This window comes from Papaver somniferum, chromosome 2 (assembly GCF_003573695.1).
Source record: "Papaver somniferum cultivar HN1 chromosome 2, ASM357369v1, whole genome shotgun sequence".
Lineage (NCBI taxonomy): Eukaryota > Viridiplantae > Streptophyta > Magnoliopsida > Ranunculales > Papaveraceae > Papaver > Papaver somniferum.
The window spans coordinates 58077590-58085863 of NC_039359.1; positions in this window are offsets into that span (position 1 = coordinate 58077590).

Genomic DNA, 8274 nt, shown 5'->3' on the forward strand with positions numbered 1-8274 from the left:
GATAATTTCAGTGATTGTTATTCATAGTTGAAGTTCATTATCTTATTCCTTTGACATTTTAGGGTTTTTTCTCTTTTCTCGCGGGCTCTCTCAGCTTCACAGGAGATCACTTAGTGTTGGAACAATTGTTGAAAATAGCCTGCAAAACAATCATAAAAAAAACCAAATAAACAAGACGTTATGGATGAGTCACGACCAAGTCGCTCTCTTTAAGACGTTTTGCGGCTCTGCTCAAGATTGTGCAAGCAGTTCTTCCATGTCGCGTCGCCCCCAGGATAAAACAGCTGAGTAAATCTCTTTCACAATCACTCTTGCACTTTGAGAGTATGTGATACTTGTACACTTCTATTATTGCTCAAAATCAAACTTGTAGAAAACAAATAATGATCACACACTAGTTTTCTTTCTCTCAAAAATTCATTTTCTAAACTCAAGTAACATAGAAGAAAAACTCTCTTGTTTTCCTACCAAAATCTAATTTTTGTACTCAAGAATTTCAATAATTAATGACTCTTAATTATCACAAAATTAACACCATTAACTTCCCTAAATAAAACGGTCAAGGGATTAATAACAAAATAAATTTCTGTAGTGAAAATAATTATGACTATTAAAAACAATTTTGGTAAATGGAAATAAATTTGTTTTAAAGAATATATTTCCAACAATCCCCTACTTATATTTTTAAAACATTGAGCAAGATTTATATAGTGATGTGCATAAGTAAAGGTATCTTTCGATTTTGAACCTTTACATAGTGCTCGACTCTCTAAAAATCTGACCAAAGAGTGAACATAAGTCTTTGAACTCTATTAGATAATAAGATTTTCCAACACACACAAAACTATACTAGTGTAAAGTCTAAAGCCTGCACATTACGGCGCTGTGCTTGAATCCCGATTTAATGAATGATCTAGAGAACTACCCATATTCTCATAGAAAGCGGCCACACTTTCACATCCATATAGGTGAGTTTATCAAGTGTACTCCTGTAGCTATGTACCCCACTCTAAATAGAGTATAAACAAAATTAAGAGTTTTAAAAATAAAACACTCAACCTTTACTCGCTTCAGGATATCATGATGTGGGATAACCTCTCAAAAGCATGATTCTCTATATACATATTATCTGTGACTTAGTCCCATTTGAACCTACATTTTGGGATTTCCATTCATAGGTAGGGATTACCTTTTGAACCTACTTCTGGAATCTTGAGTTATAGGTCGGGTGTTAATCACGAACAACTATGTCCATATCATTTGTGAATCGTTAATCCCTTTGAACCTATTTCTAGGTGGGTATCCATCACAAATGACTCAATTCTCAATGGGAATCAACATCATCCCATAAGATGTATTCACGCCTTCTTATTTAATCCTTTCGTCAAAGGATCAACAATAACTATTTTCAGACCATATATAATCCACTCTCATAGCATAAAAAATGCTTTCTATCACCTTATATGTCGACTCTACCGTTGTAATTAACGGTTCTCAACTCTTGCAATAGCCGCGATATTATCGCATTGGATTAATATGTCTGTTCTTCCTCTATCTAGTAGAGTCCTGAATCACTCCATCCCTTGGAGGATTTATTTGAGAGGATATCTCAATCAACATCGCAAAAATATCCTTAAAGGATTGCGGGAAACATTTTTAGATAATGTATTTCTAGGTTAAGGTTCTTTTCAGACACCTCATAACCTTCTCAATGTTTTACTAATTATCCATAAATGGATTATTAGTAAATCTGCATATATGTAACCCCCACTATAGAAGTAATATACATATAGTCCATCACGTAGCAAAAAAGCTATGCCATGCTACCATACTCATTTTTTTCTAGTTCAATCACACACAATCACAAACACTATAATACTAGAATCAAATGAGTGAAAACTAGTTTATAAAGACTATAATTTTTATTTCTTTGGAATTCTTTTTCAATGTAGTGGAATAGATCCAAAAGAAATATTTCAATTCAAAAATTACATTATCTTCATCTAAGTCTTTCATGTCAAATAATAAACTAAGCATGTTCTCAGTTTCATTAACATCGTACGAGTTATAATACAAATTCAGCGATTCACTTATGCATATATAGCAAGCAATCTTATGTATTTATCACGTCAGTCAATTTTTGAAACCGTTTGATTCAATTGCTTCAGAGCTTGAGTCAAAATAAATAATGACTTATCAAATTTATATGCAGTTCGTTCTTATGGGAACTACAGAATTTTTCATGCTTGATTTATATAGTTTCGACATTTAATTCATTCAATATATTTTTCTACATATGATATACAACATATCACGCATCTTAGAAAAAATATCACCAATCAAGAATGTAAATCCAGCGACATGAAAGTAAGTATCAAAATTAGTTACCCTTTCTCTATTTGTCAAACTCAAACATTTGGTTCTTAAAACCTTTTTTTTTTTTTTCAAAGATTAAAACTATGAGGAGCTAAGTATCTCAAATAAGGTAATAATTATGACTAAAATTCTTTTTAGTCTTACTACTTACACATCCGTTGTTAATGATCTTGTGATCTCCATTTCTGGCTAGCTCTTTAATCTAAGTTTAGTATTCAAACATACATAGGGTAAATAACCCCCACTATTTTTCAACTCAAAAGGAAATTTCAAATTAACAATAAAAATATCTAAAATTGAGAAGTTACTTATGCGAATTGCATTTCTAGACACGTTCATTCGAAAATTTCTATAGACTTCGTTAGACGTCGGATTTCGGTGTTTAATACCAATTCAAAAATTAGAAAGTTTCTTCTTTCATACAAAAATTAGAAATAATTTTTAAGCCCAAATAATTTCTATAAATTCGTATTTGACGTGTTATGTGTTCTTGCTCATTACTAAATAAAGTAATTATCCAATTTCAAAATCCTTTTGGCGCAATATAGAGGACGATCAAACAAACATCTTTCATGTAGACGTCATTTCATTATTCACTACTGAAAAGATCAATTTTAGTCACCAAATTAGACTTCGTGAAACACCAAAAATATCTTATAAAAAATCTCAAACATTTTATTTTATCCGACGCTTTTGTAAACTAGTAAGATTGGGAGTCTACATGCTTTTGTAAGTTGGGTAAAATTTGATACATGTCACTTAAAAAATCTATAGAAATTTTAGAGGAAAACACAACATGCTCATACTCATCAGTAACTTCAAAATTTCATAGAAGCAAGATAAAATCACATATTTCAAGCACTCCAAAGCTTCAGTCAAATCATATAAGTTGTACAATATTTGGTTCAAACATTCCATTGATAACATTTCTATTGTAGTAGTGCAATGATCAAGTTCAACAAAAGTTTTAATCTCAATCTTGTTAAAAACAAGATAGACGGAAACTAAATTCTTTCTCATTTTGGTGGTATGAACATCTTTAACAAGATAGTTCTACCTGGAGAAAATTTTTGAGACCATACCAATATCAAGAATCCTAGAGATGTGAGTATAACTCAACACCACTTTCTTTCAAACGATTTGGTTCAACTTTTGAACCATAACCTATCAAAACAAATATGGTGTGAAACACCACTATATATCACCTCTCACGGTATCCAAATTGCACATTAACTTAGCTTGAAAAGCATTGTTAATCACATTTGATATTCTTGCAATGCCATGTCGTAAGACTTGGTTTAAAGAAAGCATATCAAATAACTTCATAATTAAAATTATGTTCATTTCTTGGTGAGAGTTGGTATTCATATTTGTTTCGACTAGGTTTCTTATTCTTTCAGTTTTGGTTTGGTGTCAAATTCTATCTCATAAGTTACAAACTTGTATGAGTCACACATTTATTGTCATGAACAAGAACTCTCAATATCTAGTTTCCATACAACTCGTTCTAAGATTGAACAATCAATTTATTTCGATCTAGAATGCAATTATTTGATCACCACAATAACTACAAATAGTTCTTCAAACATATCTCGTTTTCTTTGAAATCTCAATTGATCATAAACCACCGTCCACTCTTTCCACACCAACAAAGAAATCAGCAAACCATTGCTCCATACGTCGATTAATCTCTAGTATTTACTCGCAATTTTTGTTTTTCATTGGGAAACAAAAACTTGCTCAAGTAAGTGAAATTATCACCTGTCACAATCATTTAAATATGAGGATTTGTAACCTAAAATAAGTAAGTTATGCACTTATGTAAGTACTTAAAAATAAAATAAAAAATTAGAACTCCAAGTATCAAACAAAGTAAAGGTTTATAGTTATAACGTCATAGATTATAACTTTCTACTAAGTATTTTATCAAACATTTGTGGTGCATTAGTTTGATTGCTAACAACAATCTTCTTTTGCATCACCAAAACAAGAGTATGAAGTCCTAGAATAAAAAAATAATTTTTAATGTAATTTCTTACATCTCTAATCTTTATGCTCAAGTATAACGACTCATATTTTTGGGAATACATACACAATGATTTCGAAATCACCACATCTCTCAAAATGAAAATCCAAATGAAAAATTTCAAAATGGGGTTTCAAGTTAAATTCCTGATTTATATAATATTTTTCATGTTACACGAATTCGAATTATCTATACAAAGATTAGGAAAAATTAATTCAATCATAACTAAATTTATGCCCGTCAGAATCTTTCGGATACGTTATGCAGTTTTCTAAAATACTTTAAAAATATTTTTCGGGCTCCAAAAATTCTGAAATTTTACATGGATGATCCTCATGATGTCTAATATATCTGGTTAAAATTTCTAGATCCATTTCATTTTCGTGTATGAGATAAAAATAAAACTCTAAAACATGTTAAAAACATTTGTTTATCATCAATAACATTTTTCTATGTTAAGTATTCATGATGAAAAATATTATCCATATTACAACCCTAATCCATCAAAATAATTTAACTTTAGGTATCTAGTAGCCTAAAATTTCCAAGCATCATACAAAATTGTTAAAGAAAAATTGTGCCATTCGTATAATTCTATAAAACAAATTAAAACAGAGATACTTATCGCATTTCAGCAATCGTTTTCTTTTGATATCCATGGCAGAATAAAACGTCTTAAATTTTTTGGAACAATTATTGAAAATAGCCTGCAAAACAATCATAAAAAAAAACAAACAAACAAAACGTTATGGCTGAGTCACGACCAGGTCGCTCTCTTTAAGACGTTTCGCGGCTCTGCTCAAGATTGTGCAAGCAGTTCTTCCATGTCGCGTCGCCCCCAGGATAAAAAAGCCGAATAAATCCCTTCCACAATCACACTTGCACTTTGAGAGTATGTGATACTTATACACTTCTATTCTTGCTCAAAATCAAACTTGTAGAAAACAAGTGATGATCATACACTAGTTTTCTTTCTCTCAAAAATTCATTTTCTAAACCCAAGTAACATAGAAGAAAAACTCTCTTGTTTTCCTACCAAAATCTAATTTTTGTACTCAAGAATTTCAATAATTTGTGACTCTTAATTACCACAAAATTAACACCATTAACTTCCCTAAATAAAACAGTAAAGGAATTAATAACAAAATAAATTTCTTTAATGAAAATAATTATGACTATTAAAAAACAATTTTGGTAAATGGAAATAAATTTGTTTTAAAGAATATATTTCTAACACTTAGCACAACGAGTCTTACCATGTACCCTCTGTAGTTGCTGTCACGGATTTTACATCTTTTTAAAATATGTGATTTCCATCGGATTTAGCATGTTCATTTTTGTACTCTTCAAGTCTTTTTGTTCAACTGCTGGTGTTACAGGTTTCTTAATGGTGCTCTTATAGCAATATGTGTTCTTTTTTAAAGTACCTGGACCAGACGCATCTACAGCGGAAAGGCCGGAAACAAAGATATGTAGTCAATCCATTTTTATCCCTTCTACACTCCAATAAAATTTAATGTTAACCAGTTCTACGGGAAAATTCATTGCTACCTTCTTTCTTCCATGATAACTATTCACCTTGAGGATTGATTTAGTTTTTTGTTTGTGGGTGTTCATTATCTGAAACTCCTACTTTGCACAATGTGTATTCATAAATAACTCATGTTTTCTTTTCTTTTTTTCCCTCTGTAAATAATTTTTTATAAATAAGATGGTTCATTCACAAAAAAGAAAATGTAAAATGCGCCTTAGAAATGTTTTTATCACAATGAATTGTAAACTGTTAACTATTACATAATTTCTATATAATATATACAACTCCTGTTTGTGAGTTGCAGATATCTGTCTCTGCAATCCAATCTAACTGGGAATGACTAGAATTCTGAGCACTTCGAGAAGTAACAATTGGTAAATAGGCTTCGGGTGTTCAGACAAGTCCAATTTCCTTGAATAGTTGAACATTGCTATGCTACTACACATGTTGTATAGCTCCTAAGTTGTATATTGGCATTATAGTTTAAGGGCACATAAACTCTATGAGATTTCTTTATAGTGTTAAAAAATTGTTGTTATCACAACCATGGTAATGTCACTAAGTGTTATGTAGTGATTGAATTCCATTCCTATGGTGAATGATTTAAGTTGGAGGCGGCTACACCTGAGTTAAGAGTATTAGATTCATGGTTTAGTTCTTGATATTGTTACCAATACGTCCATTCTTTTTCCTACGCAGATTTCTTTGAAGTCTTATGGTAATTTTTGCTGCATGCTTTGAAAAAGGTTTATAATCGGACAATTTGCGCTTACATTTTGATGGTCTACTTATTTCATGCGGTGAATAAGGTAATCCAAATTTTCTTTGGTACTCAAAAGTCAAAACTGAAACTAATGGACAAATACCAATCCCATGGTAATGGTTGGGTAGGAATGCATGATTCATTGCATTAGCTTTGGTATGAATTCCATTACCAGGCTTCTAATTTTAGCCTGAGTTATATCATTTGTTCTGTTATAGGTCGATTACAACTATACTAAGTTCGGAGACTTTGTTGTTTTAGGTTTTACTATCCCAGCTAAAGTCCTGTTGCGGCTACCAATTGAAGGGGATTATACAATTTTCAATGTACATGAAGGTGTCGATGTCCCGCCATCAAGGTTTAAAGTATGACTGACGCAAGATCTTTTTAGTCCCCTCATTTTATATTTCTTGCTCCGCCACTCATAATTTGGTATCGGAATGTTAAAGTGCATCTTTAAATTGAGATGGAAGTCACATGACGGAAACAAAACTCCAGCACGAAGGCAAAAGACAAAAGGAAGTACTACGAGGGCCTGCGGTACCAACACCATAATAGGTACAAGGACCCGAAATACCTACACCATAAGAGGGAAAAGGGGTACAGCTAGATCCTTTGAGGAGAGTTGACCCTCTCTAGAAGATAAATGAAGCTTGACAGTTTTGATGTACAAGACTTCATTGGGTTTGTAATCATCTTGAATTTTTAAACATTTTAGAGATGATATTTAATGTGATGCGCCATTGTGTCAAATGGAATACAAGGGTATGTGTGTCATATGCAAATATAATGGGAAGATGAAAGATGAGTAGATGGGTTGTTTTAATTTGTATGTTGTGTATTGGATGATTGTTAATTACCTTACATCCTTGGTAGTTGAATATAAAGGGCAGTTTACAAAGAGACGTAAACCCCAGTAAATACAAACGGAGGTATCTTGGTGGGGTGAATCAATGAAAATTCTAGCGATGAATTTTATGAGTAAAAATACTCCATAAGCACGTCAATTAGAAAGCACTACGAAGGCCGTGCCCTTACGGCATGGGTTAAGCCCTATATTGATCTTAAAAAAAAATGTATGTGCTTTCTTGTGTTTGTTTAAGCATGTAATGATCGTTTTTTCTCATCTTCCGTTGATGTATTTGTATTGAGTTATTTTGTAAGTTTAGCACCGAATTAGGGTTCGTGAAATATGCATGCACTTGCCCAATAGCTGATAATATCATCTTTAAAGCACTTGAATTTTTCAAGTCGAACAAGTAATTTTTCTTCAATTACAACAAGATGAGAATAGCTAGAGAAAGAATTCTTCACCGTGAAGTTTTAAAATTTCCTGGCGTTTTTAGGGGCCACTCAAAAGGATTTAGGGGCCAACAATAAAACAAAAAAGGTCACCCAAAGGGAAAATGTAGCCAGCCCTTATCTCGCGTAATTCGTAATGACGAAATTACCCTTATATATTCGGAGGATATGATAACATTGTTACCCTCCGAATGCAATCGGAAGCCAAAATCGTTCCCATACTTCCGATTGTAGTCGGTGCAGTATTAGAATGATTTGTGTTTCATTTTTTCC